The sequence below is a fragment of the Strix aluco genome, chromosome 7, assembly GCF_031877795.1.
Source record: "Strix aluco isolate bStrAlu1 chromosome 7, bStrAlu1.hap1, whole genome shotgun sequence".
NCBI classification, from domain to species: domain Eukaryota; kingdom Metazoa; phylum Chordata; class Aves; order Strigiformes; family Strigidae; genus Strix; species Strix aluco.
The window spans coordinates 16,902,285-16,923,687 of record NC_133937.1 but is presented as its reverse complement, the minus strand read 5'-3'; the positions used below and the strand labels follow the sequence as shown (position 1 = coordinate 16,923,687).

The following is a 21,403-nucleotide window of genomic DNA, read 5'->3' as shown; positions in this document are numbered from 1 at the left end:
TGGAAACATCAGTCTTAAAAAACTATTGTCAAGTAAACAAGCCTTGTGTTTCTCACAGCCTTCATGTCTGTGTAGTCTGGGTTTAATTTTCTGTTAAGTACGGGTAGTGTTGGGGGGGGAGGACTAAGTTTGAAGTTCTAATGTAGTCAGGCTGGAATCTGTCACTCAGCTTATTGCATGTTGATGACTCAGTGCAGTTTCAGCTGTAAGCAGACCATGATTTATGGACACCAAGTGAACTCCTGCGGCAAAAACCAGCCATGAGATCAGAGCAGCAATAGGGCCCTTTTTTGGCAGGAGACAGCGCCTGCATTTTTCTCATTCATGCCAAACTGCTTTGCACGGCAATTAGCTCTGTCCTCATTTAGTCTCCAGTCCCAAAGGGTAATGAAAGTCATATATCATCTTCAAGGCTGCTAATTATCCAGCTCAGTTACAGGTAGGCTTTGTAACTGTGAGAAGGGCCTGTCTGCTTGATATTTATTGCTCTTCCAATAAGCAAGCAAAGGAGAAGGGGGAAAAAACTTTCTTGAAAGCTTGCCCATACCCCTTGCCTCAGATCCTTGACATACCTTCTGCAAATGTGCTAGTCAAAGGGGAAATGTCTTCATTCCACATATCCATTTTTCATGCTGTAACTAAACATTCAGCAAGAACAGAGAGCAAGTGCCTGAAACATGAGAGAACATACATTTGGGGTGAGCTTGTCTCTAGTCATTTGCTTGTGGAAAGACAATCCTCTGAATACACAGCCATGAAAACAGGAAGAAGGGCGATAAGGAAGAATTGAGGAACTTCTTTCTCCTCCGTCATTCCTTTCGCCTCCCAGCCCTTCAGCACACACCACAGCAGCATCTTGGGAAAGCAATAGGGTTAGAGAACTGCAATAGTTTTACTGAAGATATACCAGAGAAAGTCTAGAACTGTGTATTTGAACCCTCTCACTATCAGCCCTGAAATACAGTAAAATTAAAATCTCTATCCAGAGTTTGGGTCCTGCCTGACTTTCTGTAGCAGGCTGAACCAGATGCTTGACAATTTCAGTTGTTTTGAATGCTGGTATTAGTAGAGTCACGTCTTGCAACTAGGAGCCATCTTTTGCTGTTGTCAATATATTGGCTAAATCAACAGTCCAGGTATTTGAGTCCTTACTCTGCTAAGGAATGAACTTCTTCCTAAACTTGGATGAAATCCGCTGTGTTTTGAAAAGGTTTGGTTTGCTTTTGACCTCTATGTTTCACTTGTATTTTACCTCTTTCTTTCATACTTACTTTGATCAGTAGGCCTGAAGTCTGCAAGGTCCAAGACTAAGCAGACTGTTGCAGTGCCAGTATGAAGTCATCTCCAAATTCTGTCAGCCAGTAAAGGAGTTGCCAGATGTTCTCTGTAAATGCCCAGTTTCCTGTCACGCTTCCTATGAAAAGCTCACAAAAAAGCTTTCTCCATTATTTCACATCAGCTGGGTGCTTTTTCAACACTGGTAGCAGTGGCTGCTAGGAAAAAAGCTACTGTGCATATGCAGGAAAGTAATTTTGCTAGCTCCAGCACAGGGCACATCAGTGCATATGTTATGCAGCTGACCTGTGAGTGCAGAGCATGCATGGAATGACATTGCATCTCAAGGCATGACATCTGATCTCTCTGGCATTATCAAGGCTCCCATTTACTACAGGGTCCATTGTCTCAAAAATCCTCAAGACAACCTTGTTGTGTAGAAAGGCAGCTGTCAAAGTAAACACATGGAAAGGGGGAGCTGGAGCAGAAACAGTCAGTAAAGCTCAGAAAATAAAGAGCTTTTGCTGGCACTGACCTGCAGCTGGAGGTACAATGGGCAGGAGGAGCAGAGATGCTCATTGTTTGTGCACAGTGAGAGCAGTATGTGACTATACTAGTAGAAGGCAGAGAAGATATGGACCTATTGTCATAGAGACACCCTGAGAAGAGAGTATGCTGCTAGGTATATGGCTCTTTGGATGAGGAGCTGAACTGCAGTGTGGTGGGAGTTCTGCAGCCTTTCAAGGCTTTGAACTGCAGTGTGGCATTGGGAGGGGCCCAGCACTGCTCTGGTGCCTCCTGGGTATCTCCACTGGGTTCATCCAGGCCTGACTTTCATTTCTGTCAGCAGCAGGAAAGCACTTAGAGGGTGGGGATGTGAAAGAAGGGGAGGAAGTTCCTTATTCATTTTTACAGCTCCTCTTCCTGTCTTCACTGTTGTGCAAAAATGGAGGATCAACTTTCATGATTAAATGTGATTTTATTTTTCTTTGGGTTGAGAATGGCAGAACGTTTTGCATGGTTTTCATCTTCTTGGCCTGGAGGAAGCACTAGAAAGCTGGATGAGATCCAAGCAGTTCAGATACCAAGATTCAGAGGAGCACTGCAAAGGAGCGGGTGCTCATCTGTCATGTATTGGCAGGTTCCCTTGAACTGAACGGTACTCATCTGACTTACACCAGTCACAGAGGTGCCCTGCAAACCTTACTTGTCTGTGCTGTCTTTGCCAAGTTTCCAAACCTGTTGACTTGAACTTTCAGTAGTTACATTGCAAGTGCTCTCACCCCACCTTTCCTGGAAATAGGTATCCACGCAGCTCTTCCTGACAGCTGTGGGAACCACGGTTGTCTATCCTACTGCAGAACAGAGCGCTGGTGTCTGTACCCTGCTGTCTCACAGAATCAAGGTTGGAGGCACCGTGACACTAGTGGTGATATGAAGGGCAGTGAGTTGGATAGAAGTCGTTCAAGATCAAAGTGGTGATCTATCTAATCTGATATCTTGGCACTGATAATGGATAGTGCTAACTGCTGTAGAGGAAGCTGTCCCTTTTTCTCCTATTATTTAATTCTTTCTCTGATACGGGTTTAAATTACTTTTTCCTCAATAGTAAGAATTTCTGTTTCTAAAAAAAAAAGTTAATTTTGCTCTATTCATTCTGTAGTCCCTAGACTTTACTCTTTTTACACCTCGTGAGGTTTTTCTGCAGTCTTCCTTATGAAATTAACAGAGTGGGAGATGGATAATAGAAAGAAACAAATGTTTAAAGGCTTCATCCAAATCCTGCTGAAGCCACTAGTGTATTGCCTTTTCCACCATTTGGTTTAGATCTGCCTCCTAAGCCAGCTTTTCACGTAGTACTCATTAACATGACACCAATATTAAATATAGTTTTGGAAGTAGTATTCTCTGAGATGAAGATGAGAAAGTAATGAAAAATGAATGTTAAAGCCTTACAGTTCTCTGTCCACAAACCCTTCTCTTAGAATTTCATTTTACTTGGTTTAATTTTTCATTTATTGTTCCATCTCTTGATACAAATATTTATCTGACTTCTGTCAGTTTCCATTTATATTAACAATGACCATGGTATCATAAAGGCAGGTATTCCAAATGCTTATTCTTTATCAGTAATGTGATTTGTTGTTGTGCAGCAAATAACATGGGAATCTGTTGTTTCCTTCCATCACCAAAAAGGGGTGAAACTTGAGTGTAGTTTTGTATCAGCCATGGCTAATCTTTTCTAAACAGCTGAAAAGGTGGTGAAAGGGTGAGTGTCTGTCCCCTGTCCTTGCTGTTGTGTCAGCAGCAGCACTCATCCAGCTGTGCAGGCAGATGCACTGGGGAGCAGATCTGACTGACTGCTGAGGCATGCAACCACATGTGCTGACACAAAGCATGGAGGAGAGACAGGCAAGGTGGTGGAAAGGAAGGTCTGTCCCTTTCAGTAGCATTTCAAAATTCAAGTAGATGAAGCTGACCATAAAATCACATTCTTACTGTAGCTGCATCTATACTCTTTCTGTTTAGGCCTCAGTTTGTTAGATGGCTTCTTCAGCAGGTGAGGAAAAAAAGAAACATATAGACATGCTTAATGTGTATAAAACCATAAAAAGACACCTTTTTATTACCCCACCCATTGGAACAGTTAAAGTTTTCCCTGTAAATACTGCTGCTGCTTTACATTTCCAATATACCAGATTGGTGCTACTGCAAATGGAAACTAAAAGACTGTTTTTGACATTGTGTGCTTTGGATCCATCACACAGGGATGTTCTGAAAAGATATGCTGAAGGAGTATTTCTAAGCAGGAGTTTAATTCGAAAATAGGTGTGATTGAAAGGCCATGTCAGAGGAGAGTGAGAAAGATACAAAAATCCGAAGTCTTTGATCAAGTTCTACCTCTACCTTGCCCTTGTTGTATGAACCCTACACAAGATTCAACTGCTCTCCAAGTATCTAACCACAGCCTAAAAAGATAGCTGCTGTGAGATAATTTTACTCTTCCCTTTGAGATGAAGCTGAAAAAAAAATATGGGGAAAACTCTATTTGTGGCAATTGAACTTTGAATTTTCAAAATTGTTCTTGAGCGTGTGTTGAGTAAACTGCTATGGGAACCTTGCTCTGCTCGTTCTTTGTGGCAAACTGTTATGATAGGTCTCTGTTGAACAGTTTGGACTGCAAGAAGACTCGACCTTGTTATTCAGCATTGTGTAAAAATTTACTCTAAGAATTCAGGTCTTTAAAATTTTTTTACTAAAACTTCTCTGTGTATAAAATTGACAGGAAAGAATAGGCATGGTGCATTTTGTCATCCTTTAAATCTTGTTGTCATGGAGAAATTACTAAAGATTAAGGAACAGGCTGTACAAAGCACCAATCAATACATGTGATAAGGGAAAATCATGCAAAAGAGAGGTCTGAAGTGTGAAGTACAGGATATGAGAGTGTTACTTCCCTCTTATGATGAAGAGGTTTTTTCTTTTCCAACTTATCTTTCTATGCTCAACAGTAAACGTATTGCTTCTCTTCCTTTTGTAACAGGCAATCATTCCAAATTTGATCAACTTCAATAGGGAAGGCATCAATCAGGTCTCATCTGGTAAATGTTAAAGCTCAGTGTCAGGACTACCAAATCTTTGGCATGTGTATGTATGTTCTGCCCTGTATATGCTTGTGTATTATGTTAATTTCTCTGATGTCATCTGCATGTCATTCTGCTTTATGGCCAAGCAAGCAAGGTCAAAGAGACGCACTATGTACATACAGCAAAAGATGCTAAGGTTTCTGGTGTTACTTAGCTCTTCTAGAAATTTGTTCTTCATTTCATAAAGAAGTCTTGAAGACCCCACAAGAGATCCTATCTCTTGTGCAGATGAACTCTGGCCTTTCTATGAAGTATCCTATTGGGACAGAGGGCTGTAATTGATGGTTATGGTCTTCATTCTGGGTGTATATCTAAGTATGCTGGAAAAAAAAATAATATCACTTTGAAATTTTATGAAAAGTCATTGTAGGTACAGAACAAAGGTAGCATGCTGACAGTACGACTGATGAAACATACAGATGCACCCTTTTATGGGAACCAACTAGCCTCTTATGAACTCCCATGAGAATCCAATAAGCAATATACAGTAACTGGCTAGAATCAGGGAATTAAACATGGGTTTATTCTACACTGATTTTTTTACTACTGAGTTTTTAAGAAAATTATGGAAGGCTCTTCCTTGAATTAAATATTGTGTGTCTCAGCCAGATAGGGTACCTGTTTTTCATGGTTCTCTTTCTTAATCCAAGAGAATCACCATCCCTGGGCTCCTCTGCTTCAACACAGAGAGAATCCTGGCACCTCTGTGCCTTTCCTGCTTGGGGAACACTGGGAGGATAAAGGCGGTGAGTAAAGGCCAAATGTGTTCCTGCTGTTTGAGAAAGCTTCCTGAATATGTAAGATTTTTTTTCAAGTAAATGGGGTGTTATTTCACGAATGCTGTTCTGTACTGCTTAGACTATTTGAGGCTATTCCTATCAACAGTCATACTGATTCTGTATCTGTTAACACCACAAAAGTAAGCGTGGCCGTGCATAATTCTTGCCTAATTGTGTTTCTAAGCTATAGCTCTATGTGATTAATTAACATGCTTATGAAGCAAGAAGAAAGTTTTATTTACTAATACAGTAAACACACTACCAACATACCTACATTTAGTGAACCATCAGTGACGGTGGTTGTTTTCAGATTCAAAAATTAATTTTCACATTGAGTAAGTATATTCAGAAGCAATCCTTTTATTCCTATCTTGCTTCATATAGCTGAACTCATGTTTATATGGTTTTCAGTCTCCAAGCCAAGGCAACCATCCAGATGTCCTCATTCAAACTGAAACAGAATTTTCTTTTAACAAGTCCCTTGCAGTATTTATTAAATCTAGGCTATTTCAGTATCATTAAGAAACAGACAAGCAAGGAACATCTCTTTCTCTAATTGGTCCTGCAAGCAGTGCCGTAATATTGTATCATAGCTTTGGCCTGGCTGCTAGGAACAGAGATTGGAGAATACACTAGTCCCAGTGTCTCTGCAGTACAACAATTACCACCTGATTTGGGGCAGGGCTCAATTATGGTTTGCGGTAGGTAGCTGTCCAAGAAGAGAGTGAGAATTGTAGGAGCTCTTTCTCTTTCACGGCTTCCTGAGTGCACTCCCACCACTCTGATTTCTGCTTTCCCAGCTCCTGACACCTCATATATATCTGTGTCCCAGTTAAGACTCATTGGCAGAGGAATGCAATCAGAGCTTGCCTTCCAGCTTTCGATGTGGTTCCCAGAGGCCTGTATGCCTTGCAGGCAAAATACCTTTTCTGCTTATTACTGATACAGATATTTTCATCCTATTTATGGGTACATCAACACTAAAAGTGCTGAGACACACAAGCTGGCTCAGCATGAGAAAGTCTGGAACTACGAATAGTAGGGAAGGACAGTAGATGTATCCATGCTTGCTTTGTAGAACATTGCTCAGTCTAAGAAATACTGTGGCTGTGCAAACACAGCCAAACAACCTCTAGATCTAAGCTCTTATCTCTGCACATCATCACATGGACTAACCATTCAGTTTGCATCCTAGAGTCAGATCCTCAAGTGCTCAGTGAGGGAAAATTCTCATTGGAGTCTGGCAGAAGGAGCATATCATTTTGTCCAAAACCACTGAATATGCAGTAGCAGCTGTGGGTTGTCAAATCCAGCATAGGACTATACCCCACATCATATGCTTCAGCATTTTATACAGACTATGTTTAAATTAATTTTTAATTAGCTCATTATACAGATAGAAGATCTGCTCATCTCAGGTTTCATAACCACAACTTTACCTGCAGGTCTCTCTATCAGACAGTTGGATGATGCCAACACCCAATTTGAGCTGGAAGTGCTCAAACCCCACAGCAATGAGACTAATATTAAAAGCCCTGATAGTATCAGGCACCACCCTCCATTATATCACAATTCTTTTTCCATCTTCATGCCCAACCTTCTTATATACTATAAAGAGATTGTGGAGGGTGGGGGTTCGTGACTGCTGGAAAACCTCCATGCCATGGAGAGCCAAAGATACCTGACTGTGCATAATGGTGCTACCCATAACCTCTGCATAGGTTTTGATGATTAAGTGCAAGTTCAGCCCACCCAGAGTGATTCATAATGAATTGTTAGTCCAGAGATTGCAAACCACAGATCTCCCTCTTCTGGTTGAAGAAGGTTTTGTAGACGTAGATGCCTAATAAAATGTGACAGTGCCAGTTGCTTGTAATAGCATTACCTGCTTTGGAAATACCTTCTGTCTTCTGTTCAAAATCTGTCCCCTATTGTGAGAGACACCATACATGTATGTAGCTTGCAGCATAAACAGACGTGACTGAGAAAGTACTAGCTTTACGGCACTGGAATTAAGGTATGTATAAAGCCATTTGTTCAGGTTTGTACAGGAAATATGTGACACATTGAGGAACAGGACACAGATCACTGAAGGTCCAAGTATTGTCCTTAACCAGAGATCATCCCTATCCCCATGGTACCTACATGTTAACAGTCTCTTCATTAGATGTTTTCAGTCCCATTAACATATTCTTCTTGGAGCTTCCAACACACTCCAGAGTGACAAGCTGACAAATTATATTGAGATTGTTTGGAAAATTTGTTTTTTATTTTTTGTTTCCTTGTATTTGCTATCAGAAATGCCCTCAGAAAATGAATTTCCCTGAGACCAGGAGGGAATGGATGTTTCATATGCTTTTCTATGACTTCTTAAGAATAGCTGCACCACAGGAGACTAGCTTCAGTCTGATCAGATGGAAGTAAAGGCTGTCAACTTAGCTTGACACAAACTGTAAATGTGACTCAAAAATTCTTGTGAAAAAAGTGTATGATTTGTTCTTTATGCTGCAGCAAATCTTTTTGGAAGTATATTCAACCTCAGTTTAATTTCTATGAAATCCTGTTCTTGGCCTGTGAGAAACCATGCTACACTTCAGTGATGGGAAGTAATCCAGCTGCAAAGACTCCTTAAGCTATTGTCCAGCCATTTGCACCTCTGGAATTTCATAATAAATGAATCAACTGAACACATGGGGGGGGGGGGGAGGAGTGATAGAGACTGAACAGATCTGAATGAGTGGTGAAACCAATGACTCGCCTCAGTCTCTAATTTCATTCCTGTTCAGATTGTTTATCTAGGAAGAACAGGACAGGGAATGTGTAAGGATATATGTGCTGTTTATTTAGATCTGTATTTAGATCTGTAGTAGGAAGGTAATTCCTAAGCAGAAGCTCTGCTATGAAGCAGAGAGAGAGAGAGAGAGAGACTGAGTTGCTATAGGGCTATCATGAATTTATTTATTTTAATGACATTTCTTGTCTTTTGTTTAATGTGTAACAAAAGAAGATAGTGACTTTCTTCAAAGTCCATCTGTTTGAGATCCTTCACTGTTATTGATTTCCATTCAACTCCTTCCAGCTTCTCTATGAGTTGATGGCATTCAAGGGCCAAAGCTTTGTGATATATTTGCTGTGGATTTATCAGTGCCATACAAAGCCTCATCTCTTCTCTAGTTCCTGATTGTGGCAAGCCTGAGGATGGAAAACTAAGCTGCACTGAAGCATTTCAATATCCTATTTCACTGCAAACTCACATTAAATTTGCTATTCTCTTTGAAGTCAGCAGAAAAACCCTGACTGACATCAACTGAGTATCTGGTTCTGTGTTTCTGACAACTTTACTGCTTGTCTGGTATAGCAGTCCCTGTGGCCGCTGAGAGTGAAAAGTAGCTGAGGCAGTTTCTCAGAGGTTGGGAATGCTAAGAGCCTGGATAATTCACCCTCTAACTAACCTGGAATCCCCTTCCCCTGTTCTTTTCAACTTGTTCTAACCTGTTAATACCACTGCCACTGTGTCACAGGACTGTGCTGAATTGTCAGTAAGCATACAAATGGGGAGATGAAGGTAATGGTTGGGCATGAAAGGGGGGAGGTAAACAAATATTTTACTTGCCCAAGAGTGTGAATGTTCTCCTGATGAACCTGGCTATTTCTCTGAATATGGATGTTGCAGAGGATTTTCTGTAAGAGAGAGGCATCCTCCCTCCAAAAATAACTTGTGCCTGATCTTTCAAAACCCTTCATAATGTATCTTGCCAGTTATATGTTGCTGAGCAGGAGGGTTGAGAGGATTATTTCAGCTGTGGCAATCAGTTTACACCTTGAACCACAAGATCGGATTACTTTTGGTATTTAATTTTGAAATATTTCCCCCAGATGTACTGTACCTTTGCATGTTTCCTGGATGAATTTCATTTTGTTATTTCCTGCTCTTATTTCTAAGCTTTCTCAGGTCCTCTGTGTTATTTCTCTGTCTTCACTTGTGTTTGCAACACTTCCTAATTTAGTATCATCTGCAAATTTAATTATTGTATCAGCTCTTTATATCACCTGATCAGTGGTTTTAAAATATTACTGAAATATTAAAAACTTGAGTTTAACACAGTCTCTGCAAATTTCCCAAGGGCCAGTTCCCTCAAATCATTTATTCTTGGGGGGTTTGAGTATGGTTAGTGTATATGACACTGTGAATGTGCATAAGACTACTCAGTAGAAATTGCTGACATCAATTAATGCTTTCTTTGCTCTGAAAAACTTAGTCTACAGACATCTCAAAGCTGTGAAATAGCATAAATAGAGACTGGGGGCATTATCGTACAATTGAATATATGAGTTTTCTATGGGAAGCCTCTAGCAAAAGTGAATTCAAAGCTGTCACAAACATACCTCATGTCATAGATGAAAAAATAGACTACAGAATGAAAAGAAGACTTAGATAGTCCAAACAAGCTGATAGTTCTTTTAAGGAATAGTGAAAGAAGTAGTAAAGAAAGAGGTGCAAGGGCGGTGTTTCGTGGTGCTCTAAAATGTTGTTTTGAACTTTATTTATAGTAAGTGGAAACCAAGGAACTGAAAAGGAAAAGCATGAAAAGAGAAAAATATTTGAAATGGCCATTGAAACAAAGGGAGTAAGAGAGCTGTGAGACCAAAAAGAAAATGGTATGTTGATGTAACTGAGGCAGCAGATTATTAGTGTATGAAGTCTAAGCAGTAGAATAAAGAAAAGGCAGAATTTTTAAAGTTTTTAGACCAAGTTTTATGCTAGCATCTAAACAAACATAGTTGAATATTTCAGGTGACTTTCCATTAAATGATTTACTAACTGATGATTTACTAAAATGATTTTACTAATGTAAAGTATCGTACATTGATCCATTTTTTAAAAATGTAACCATTTGGCAGTTTAGTAAGAGTTCGGCAATTTCCTTATGCAACCTTTTGATTCTTGCAGGTTATTTTTTCCTGTACTTTGACTTGGTGGAGATTTCTTACTGGGCTGACACGTCTTTATGAATTGCTTGCTCTTCCTCACCTTTTGTAATTGTCTGTATTCTTACTACAGAAGAAAGAACATAATGAGTTTTGTTTATTGTTTTTCTTTTTACACAAGTTGTCTTTCGCATTCTGAGAGGAATTTTTATTTAGTGGCTTTTACATTATTATTTAATAGCTATATCCCAAATATAATGGATCATATTTATCAATTACAGCCACTTTGTATTTTAGATACTTTATTAGGCCTAATTGTGAACCAGGTGCTAGGAGCTGAGCAAACACAAAGTGAAAGTGTGGGCTTTGTCCCAGTGAATTTGGAGCTTATTGAGTGTTGTCACACTTTCAGCTGTTCTGGTGTTCGGAACGGATAACATCATGTTTTGAGCATTGTTAGTGTTCTAAAACATAGTCTCCACCGAACTGGAGATTTTAACGAATATGCTTTGGCAGAATGAAACTGGAGAGGTTAGTTGGGTTCCCTGATTGTATTTTTAAACCAAAGGCTAATTTCCAAGACCACAGGAATGTGATAAAGTATTTAAACCAAAAGGGTGCTGTTTGTACAAGAGCTTCTCTTGATACCTGAAGATTTTTGTGCAGGGTACTCAGTATTCACATAGTCAAACTTCAGGCATCTAGCCTGCAGGTATGAGCGAGGTGTCTAGGCTCTTCATATACTCGATATAGAGAGATAGGTACCTACACCTTCATTGTCCTCTGGAAGTTCCACTTTCACATAAAACCACCTAGCCTAAGGATCAAAAGGAAGACTCTATCACTGTCCCACTGTGTAGCCACAGTGCTATCTCCAAGCAGGGGTCTAAAAAGGCAGTCTCGGTAGTGAACAATTATGTTTGGTTTTTTTAAGAGGTATATCACTGAATCTAGAGCAATTGTCTACAGCTGTAATACCAGATATGCTTAGGAATCAGTTTTATTGGGAGGGGGGCAATAGAGAAAGGAGATCAACTTGTAGTTTACACAGAAAAAGAGTCTCTGTTGGAGAGAGTCAGATCAGGAGGTCGTCTGTAAATGAAAGCCCTGCCTTCACCAGGCTACAGTCCAGTGAAAAAACAAAAATGGCTCAGTGCAGTTCTCTGGTAACCTCACTTATTAGGCAATTTTAATATAGCTGTAACACACTCCCTTTAAGCCAGACCTTGGGGTAAAGCCTTAGAAATGCTCAGCTGTGCCATGTGGCTTGTAACAAATATCACAAAGTATTGATTTATTCCATAACCATTCCCTGCCATGTGTTATGTAAATAATGATGTTTGATAGAGTGTGTGGTTCTTCGTGCTGTAATGCATAGGTCTTGGGGAGGGCTTGAGTCAAAAGATGAAAGGCCAACTGCCTCCAGTTGTCCTCGGGATGTGTGCATGACACTGCAGCTGCACACACATGCACCAAGCCCTTTTCTTTTGAGTGCATTTTATAATGATGATTTTAATGTTTTATCTGGTTCTGATCTGGGTGGATATGATCTTCTAATTGCATAACTTTTAATTTTCTCAGGTTGTCTCCATCTTTAACACCGTTAGTAATTCTTCACTGAAAAAACTAAATTCACGGTACTTTCACTGCATATGCTCGTATCTGTATGGATTTAACCTAGGAAAAAACATACAGTCTGAAAACACCATTAATTGTACTCCAGCTTGTAGGTTGCAGAGCAGCCTCATTCTGTTTTCCCACAGCCAAGAGAAGGCCTCAAGGCCAAAATGTCACCTCAGATTTCTTTTGATCTCAACTTATATTTTATTAACCCTTTTAACTTCACTGAGGGTGTGCAAGGAAACATGTATATTCTTTTTCATATAAAACCAGCATTGTCCTTACATCTTGTGTGCAAATGTAGGGACAGTTTTTCATACAAAGGATTATTTAGATGTAATCTATATGCCTTGTGAGTTACAGATAAGAAGGGGCGGGCAGCATTTATTCTGCAATGTTTATGATTTATTCCCCTTTTATTTTCTCTCTTTAACTCCATCCAAAATATTTCTGAGAGTCTTAGTGAAATATAATACTAGAAGCCTTTAATGGCACCTTTTCATCTCTCAATTGCAGAGTGCTTTTCAGGGCTTAATTAAATTTTACAGCATGCCTTTCAGGTGAGTGTAATTTGAATGCATCCATTCCTGTTTGTGAGGAAACTGAGGCAGGGAGTGGTGATTAACTCAAGGCTGTGCGCCAAATAAAATGTCAAAGTGAGAATTATGGCCCAGGAGATTTGATTAGTATCATATAATTCCAGCACGATTTGGTTCTTAAAAATTTCATCAAACAGACAACACAAATGATGGCCGTCTGATCTGGCAGAGGAGCCAAATAGCTTCTCCAGACTCTTCCTTTCCTTAGCCTTTGTGATGACTAGTGGTTTATGCCTCAGTCCAGTTTTGGGGCCTCTCAAATCTTTGGGTATGCCAGATGTTTGCTCAGCCCTCCAGCAGGATCAGAAGAAAATGAGTGGATGGTTACATTGTACCTCGGTCGTCTTCTCAGCATATGGTTCAGGCCTTTCATCCCTTTCCACTGACAGTCCTGTTAGGGTGGGATCTGAATGCATCCATCAACTCCTAAAGCCATGGCCTTCTACAAGACAAATTCTCTAACATTAGTTGTGAAAGACATGGGGCTCCTTGCCAGTGGTGAAGGGGGAGTTTTTCATCCCTCTCTTCACTGAAAAGTATTGAAAGCAGCCTGTCTTCTTCTGCAGGTAGGCAGGTGGAAGGGAAGAAAGCTGATGGGAAGAAAGTGTTCATTTACTCTGCACATTTATCTTACAAAAATCCTCTATAGATTCAATCATCAGGAGTTAGTACCCAAACACAGTTACTGATGATGCTGTAGGATAGGCCATGAAGCATCATGTGGGAGTGGATTAGGGAAGTGGGAAGATATACTTTCTGAGCCCTCAGTGATCATGGGTTGAAAATCATACCTGCTTTGATCAGAGCCTGACTGTGAGGGGAATGGAGCTCTATGTCTCATGCACACCTGGCTCCCCACTCTGTGCTCCTGTCTGCAGAGAGGATGGTATTATCTAGCCTGTCTGGCGGACCTGGAACTGATGTACACTGGAATTTAAGAAGTGAGGTATGGCCATTTCTTTGAAGGTCTGTGAAACAAGACTGAAATCAAGCACATGAGAGATCACACAGATACAGTGTGCAGGATGAGAGTGCCCTTCCCTTTGTCCCAGCCATCTTGGTGAGAAAAGGTCTTCTGGCTGTGAGACAGACTTGTAATAAGCAGAGCAGCAGTTTTAATGAGTTAAGGAATCTGTCTTTGGGAAATCTGTGGTATGAATTAACTTTTCATTCTCTCATCAGAGAAGCCAAAGATTGAATGATGTGCCTCTGTCACGAGAAACCAGTCTCAGAACTAGAGGAAAGAGAGAGGACACTCTTCATCTTGAATGCACAGTCATTCTCTGCCTGGCTCTGCTGGAGCCTCAGCCTGCACTGGGCAAGCACTACCGCATCTGGGCTTTCCAAAGCCTGACCAGGATTTAGCAATCATGATATCTGACTCCAGTCCCTCCAGGGAGCACATGCAATGTGGTACACAGTATGTTTTCAGTGTGCTGTAAGGCAGTCAGTCAGTAGCCACTAGGCAGGTATAACAGAGGCAAACAGAAGTTTTCTATTTCCAGTGTTGTCAGCCTGGTCTCTTAAAAGTACTTGCCTGAGAGTGAAATGGCTCCTCACAGTCCTGCAGAGGCCAATTTTTCGTTGCTGTTTTATGAAACAGGCACTGCATGGTTTGTCTTTTTATCAGAATAATATAATCAGAGTACAAATGAGGCCATGCAATTGCTGAACAATTTTTGTCACTTACTGTTGATCATCTTTCTAATACCTTTCTTTTCTCCTTCATGCTGACCTCTTCTAACAGTGAAGTCAACAGCTGTGGCCACGTGCATGGGACATACTTTGACAGCAGCAGGACTCAGCTGACAGACTCTGGAATATATTATTTCAGCGGTGTCATCTGGGTCTGTAGCTGGCTCTTCTGTAACTGTATTGAAGGTTTTTTCTCCTTTTCATCTTCTTTCCACTACACGAGCATTGCAGAGGGACCTTAAAGTATGCGTAGGAGAACAGGCCTTGGGGACAGGCTTTACTTCAGGGTTAGAAACCCAGCTTTTTTTAATTTACAAGTGCTTGGTTCTGTGTAAATCTGTTTCACCACCCTAACTTCACATCAAAGTATTTGAGCTGTGCTGTACTCGATGAGAGCGGGAGTTTGTCATTACATAAGCAAAACAGAAATACCTTGGGGAACAGGGAAACAGAGACCTAAGCACAGCACACCTTAGAGGATTTACTGCTAATTTCAGTGACAGAAGGGGTTTTTTTACATTACAAGTATTCATCCAGATTAAAACCTCTGCAACAAATGCCATTTTGAACGTCATTTATGATTGAGACTATTTCACAAGGGTGCTTAGGCTTCTTCGAAACCTCTATGTGGGGTTGAACTAGTGGCTTGGGAGACTAGAGGCCACCAGGAAGGAGTGTATAAAGTGCCCAGAAGCCTAATTTGCCTCTCACAGAGTACAGACCACTCCCGTTGACCCCACTGCCTGAACCCCTCAGCTGTCAGGAGAGCCATGGCAAGAAGTCAGTCATGTGTATCAGGAGGAATTTCTGCCGATTCCATGCTGGGTAACGCAAGAGGAATTCAGTGTGAGCAGAGGGAGTGTGCTCGAGATCAGGATGCATCCCAGCTCTTTGGTTAGAATGATTCCAGAGGGGCGTTTAAGTGTTTAGTTTTCAGGAAGATTAGCTGCACCTTTCATTTGTCCTTTGAAGATTATTTTTGCTCTGTAAAAGGATTTAAAAAATGGCAAACCAGTGCACAGGCACATACAAAAAAAGAAAACACAAGGTTATGGGAAGAAGCTGAGATTCTATCTGTTTTATTGAATGATCCTGGAATACAGAAGCAAGGGGACAGTTGCATGCTTAATCATCTCACTCTTACAAGTGGAAATGATGCTTGACAACAGAGTGCACTGATACGAATGTAAGAGTTGGGGAAAGGAAAAAAAAAACCTAAGGAACAAAATAAGCATAAAATGTAAACAAAATTCAGCTAGGAGTATTTGTAGTGACAGATGCTTTGGTAGATAGGAGAAAAAATATATTCCTTTCTCCTAAAGGGAAATAGGTGGAAGTCCATCAAATAAACTTTGTCCTGGCATATTTTATTTTTGCATGGAGGAAAAGGAAAAGATCTTTTTTGATGTAGGCTTGCTTTTTTTTTTTCCCCCCTTCTGCTGTTTTTTCCCTTTCTGCCATACCAGAAAAAAAAGATCATGGAAGATAAGCCAGGCAAAAGAAAAAAAAAATAGAGGGGAGGGAAGGGGGGAAAAAAAAGGTTACTCTGAGTATCAGAGAGGGGGCTAATTGTCAAGGTTATATCTCCAAAGATGATTGATGTGAGGCTGGGTTTTTCTGTCAGCCTGTCACAAAGCAGGAATGTTTAATGTTCTCATTATTGGTTACGCTGTTGTGTATATTTCTCTGTCAGCACTGCGGACCCATCTGAACTGCCAAGGCACTTCAAAGCCCTGCAGGTCATTTATCATCCTCCTGACGCTGCGAATGTTCAGCCTCAGCTGAGTGCCAGGGATTTGTTATGACTTGAGAGCCAGCTGACAGACAGGTCTGCTGCAAAAAGGATTCCTTTTTGTCACACTGCGAAAACATCAATGTTCCTATAATGGCCTACAACTGTCAAAGGGGACTGCCACCTGACAGTTGTGTGGTCTCACTAATTTGCAGCCCGGTGACTTGTTTCCTTGCGTTTAGATTCAGTTACGGTGTCACATGCAAACAGGTCACCATCTGTCGTCCTGTGCCAGGGGGCACATGGTAGGGGGTGGGGAGGGAGGGAGGGAGAGAGAGGAGGAAAAGATGAAGTGGCAAACTGGGGGTGGGGGAGACGCGAGGGGAAAATTAAAACAGCTATGTAAATCAAAGCCGTGTCTTTATTTCAGATTCCCATTTCCTCAAGGTTTCTAGCCCACCACAATGTGAATCTCTGAAAGTTGTGATGAAAACCGAGGCAGGGAAAGAAAGGACCTTGCAAACAGCCAGAGCTAGTGAGAGAGAGCGGGAGAGAGAGAGAGAGAAATATCAGGGCTTTGTTTCCTTTCCCAGGCCATGACATGATTAATCGTTTTCTTCTGATCTAATTTTGGAACATGAAAAACAGCACATTTGTCTTGAAGAAAAATGATGTGCCGTACTGCGCAGATGGAAATTTCGAGCAATGAAAAAGATTAAAGTGAAATTCCACTCCTTAGACCTAATCATGAGTTGTAGATTATTCTGTCGTTCTAACCAGATGGTAGGCTTGATTCCACAACCCCCTTCTTATATTAATGAATACTAGACTGTTATATTTGACTTAGGTAAGTGAAATGTCTATCAAGCCTAATGGACTGCCAGCCAGCATAACACATGTTGTACCACTGAGGGTCCTTGCTGCATTTCTCATGTTTTATACTAATGTAGAACATTTTGTTTCCTACTGTTTTCCATCATTGTCACTGTTTGCTAAATATTTTCACATGTAGGGGGAAAAAAGTAAAAAACTTGTGTCCAGAGCTAATTTCCTCACGTTGGTCGCAGCTATAATTCTACAAGTAAAACAGTCACCCGAAGCAATGCATACAAGAACTCAATAGTAACTTGATTAAGTTCCCAGTCAACAAGACTGCACTAGGCTGTATGTTAACAAACCTAATTATAGGCAGCATGGTGATAAATTGTGCAGGGTGCGTGTAGCACATCTCTGAGGTCATGTCTAGAAAAGAAGTTTTGCCCCAGGGGACAAGGATGGGGTGTCATTTCTAAATAAAGTAAACACGGGTTCACTGATGTTTCCCATTGGGTTGCCTTCCGCTTTCTGACAAATGTTTTTCTAGCAGGGGTGTCCCAAGAGATCTTCACGAGAACAGAAGAGCGGAGGAGCAGAGGAATGAGAGGCTGGGGGATTCTCCTTAACCTTTCCAACTCTACAGTCCTGTGACCGCCACGTAATTTTTACCATGCTTGGACTTGTCAGAGCCATGGGTACTGGTAATCATATGTTAGGATGGATGCTACCACTTGTGCTCAGAAGTCATGTTATCATTTTCAGCATTTAGCTGAACAAAATAATACTTGTCATGCGCTAAATGTGAGAGAGGGGTGGGATCTCTTCCTTGTACAGTAAAAAGTAAAAATATCTGGTTTCTCATGTCAAAAAAGTAACAGTTGGGCCTTTGTTGCACCCAGCATATGTGTGAGTGCCTGCCCCCGTTTCTGTCAGGGAGCATGCCACCAGGTAGAGGAAGTGTGTGTGCACAGTGCTAATTTTAGACATTGAAAGAATCGACAGGATGCATGGATTGAGTTACTCTCTGCCTAGGAGAGAACAAGTCCAGAAACTTGAGTGAGCAGGCAAGAGGTGTCCAAATCTGGACTTACTAAAGTGTGATAGATACAGTAAAGTTATAAATGTCATTTAGGCTGAACAAATCCTGGTAAAGAAAAGCAAGGCACCAAAGCACACCTCCTAATCAAGTAACTAGGAAATTTACATTTGAAGAGGAAAATCTTTTTGGTAATGGAATTAATTTAAAGCTTACATCATTGCTTTAGTGATTTTGTTCTCAGTTTTTTAAAACTGTTTCTTAAGGTTAGAATCTCAAACTCCGAAGGGCATGCCTTCCTCAGCAAAACTACCATTGATGTTAACTGCTGAATAAGGACTCTTGGATTGTGCCATAGAATAAACTCTGAATGGCCTTCCAGTGTGAGTGCCCTGCACTTTGGGCCCTCTTTGTTGACAAATTTCCCTTTTTCTCACACACATAACATTTTTTGAAAGGATAAGGTGAGGAAGTCCTGAGCAGAATGCCTGTGTTTTGCTCATTATATCTTGCCCACACTAAAAGCAAACAAACCAGAAGGCTCAAATTAGTATGACTCAAAATGTTTTTCTTTGTAATTAATTTTAATTACAAAAAAATATTTTTTGTATTTGTACTGATTGGATCTGTCCAAGAATACAAGCTAAAACACCAAGACGCTTTCACCACATTTCTGTTATGGTTGGATTTAGATTCTGTCTTAGCCCTCCTTAAAGCTTGCTCTCGTGGGGTTAAAAATTTTCATTAATGAGAATTCCTATGCAAAATGTTGCATGGCAGGTTTTTTTCAATTCATTTAGGACAAAATTACCACTTACCCTGCGTTTACTGAGAGCAGTATAGAGGACTAAGTTACCCCCTTTAAAATGATCTGTGCAGATTACCAGCCTCTGTAGTTCATAACCTCTGGGGAAAACTGGCTTTTTGCAGTGTTGCTTCGCTTCTGCGCAGGGCATGGGGAGCTGAGTTGGCAGTGAAGGGAAAGTAATTTGTTCCTGACAAGGGCCAGTAGCAGACTATTTCTTCACTGGAAGAAAGTGACAATCAAGCAGGAAATTGCGACTGCAGTTCCTTATTTGAACTGATCCTTCTTAGGAGCTGGTAGACATATCTTAACTTAGCCGCTAGCTTGTTTTCCTCAGTCTCACAGTTTTGCTTTCGGTGAAATGTCAAGGACTTTGAATTCCTGCAGTGTTTACAGTTTGGCCTGTGGAATTTGTGGCCTGCTCAGAGTGTTGCAGCTTTACAATTTTATCGTGAAAGTAACACAGGAAAGGCAGGCATTGCTCTTCCCCAGTAGCATTTCCTGAGAATGACTGCAGCTTGGGGAGAGGACTTTGACCTACTGAGGAAGAGAGCAGCACATCTGAAAGAGAGAGCAAATCGTCTTTTATTGTTGAATTCTTACTAAGCCAACTTGTTTCCAAACTCAGGGATGGGTGGATGAATTGATGGGTGGCTATGCTATAGTTATATATAAGCCTCAGAAAGCGTTTGTCTTCATGGAGGAGTGTGTTACAGCCTTTCTGTTCTGCAGTGGGTTACCACCCTGCTGTAACTTTGACCAATGGCAAGTGATGGGAGCAGGAAATAAAGGTCCACTGTTTGAGCTCAATAACAGTGCCCAGAAGGGCAGGACCTTGACCGCATGGAACATCTATATAAGTTTGGAAGTAGGTTACCTACAGCAGGGTCAGCAAGATGTTTGCCAGTTTCCACATGTCCAAACTCTGCATGCATGCTCAGAGCTGGGGTGCTCATATTCATGTTTCAGATTAGTATGCGCACATCGTCCTCGCAGCTCTGAATCAATCTGACATTAACTTTCTGAAAACAAGAATCCGTGGCTCCTAACATTTCTTATGAGAGGATCACTTACGTGGTGGATGCCCTTCTAAAATTCTAGGCCATCCAAAGATGGATGGCTTTTGCACAATACCTTCACACACCCTACCCTTCTTGGTTGCCTTGCCTGCCTTCTGAGAAAATGACTCTATTCATCCTTCTGACCGGAGGCTCAGATCATCAGGTGCCAAAGCCAACCCCCCTGGGCAAAGTGGCTCCCTCTGGTGGGACTGGGAACGAGTGAGGAAGGAACATGCTCTCTCATCTGAACTGCAAAACCATTGCTTACAATAGTTCTCATGAGAGGGGTCACAAGTCTCTCTCTTTGTTTTTTTCTAAACAATTTTCATTTTACACATATTCCCAACTTCCTGTCCTCCATGCACTCTTCTTGCCTTTGTACCCTGTAACTTTCATCAGTTTGTTTCTTTCCTTTCAGATGTGCTCAAGGCACAGCAGAAGTTGATAAAATCTAATACAAACTTCTCTGTTTGCTGTATCATAAAATGTAGTGCCTGGTGTGTTCATTCCCCTCCTGTCATCAAGTGCCAGCTTCAGCAGTGCTTAGTACCTCCAGGTTCTTCCTGCTGTCATTTTCACTTCCCTCCAAGGACTAAACATTTAAAACCCGAGAAATCCTAACTGAGATACTAAGTAACACTTGAACCACGCTGATCTTAGATAAACAGTTCCCAGAGTGTTACCATTCCTGATGCTGAAAGAGCAGATCAGTGAAAGAAAAGAATGTGCATACAAATTCTTGGTAATCAGGCAGCCAGCTAATTTCTAAATATTGAAAGATTCCTTTAGAAGCCATTAATTTTGTTTATGTTTAAACTGACACACAAGCTAATGAGCATACCATTTACTCATGAAAGACTTTTACCCAATTTTTAATAAGAGCTAAGGCTTAATTTAGGGAGAGGAACAAAAAAATGTAAACCTGGGTGCTTTTTTTGGTCTATTTCTTATAGAGGCATTTATATATTTAAATTTTTCTTCATTAAACTGCTTTTTGCAGTTTACCCAGGAGACAAGAGGAAAGACTACCCATAACCCTTTGGGCAGAACATTTTTTGCCCCAACACATGCCTATGTGGGAGGTGATATCAGGTGCTGAAGAAACACCTGATCTTTTGTTGGCCAGAAGACAGCCTTTCAGCATAAGAGCGAGTGTATATTTTTATTGAAAGGTAAAACCTAGCTCTTTGGTAAGCAGCACCATTTCTTGCTTAAACAGGGCTTTAGACTCCCATCTCCTTCCAAAGTATAGGTTGGGTCCTGATTGGCCCTAACAACTCTGAAGCTCACCTGGGATCCCCATCCACAACCTTGCCTATCCAGAAGCCCCATTTCATCTCAGCCTAGGCACCCAGCTGTCCCCTAAGCCAAGTTATAGGTCTCTCTGTGCCATCCATCTCCTGCTCTGG

General features: G+C 41.0%; 1 long non-coding RNA gene across 3 annotated transcripts in view; it reads right to left on the bottom strand.

Annotated features, from left to right (window-relative positions):
- LOC141925853 (uncharacterized) overlaps window positions 1–21,403 on the bottom strand; it is a 156,788-nt gene that overhangs the window by 53,615 nt on the left and 81,770 nt on the right. Inside the window, exon 5 of one of the 3 annotated variants that reach the window (XR_012623964.1) lies at window positions 16,686–16,808. The exons of the other annotated variants lie outside the window; for them this stretch is intronic. This is a non-coding gene — a long non-coding RNA (uncharacterized LOC141925853). Of the gene's footprint in view, window positions 1–16,685; window positions 16,809–21,403 lie in introns of those variants that run through there. 3 annotated transcript variants of the gene reach the window in all.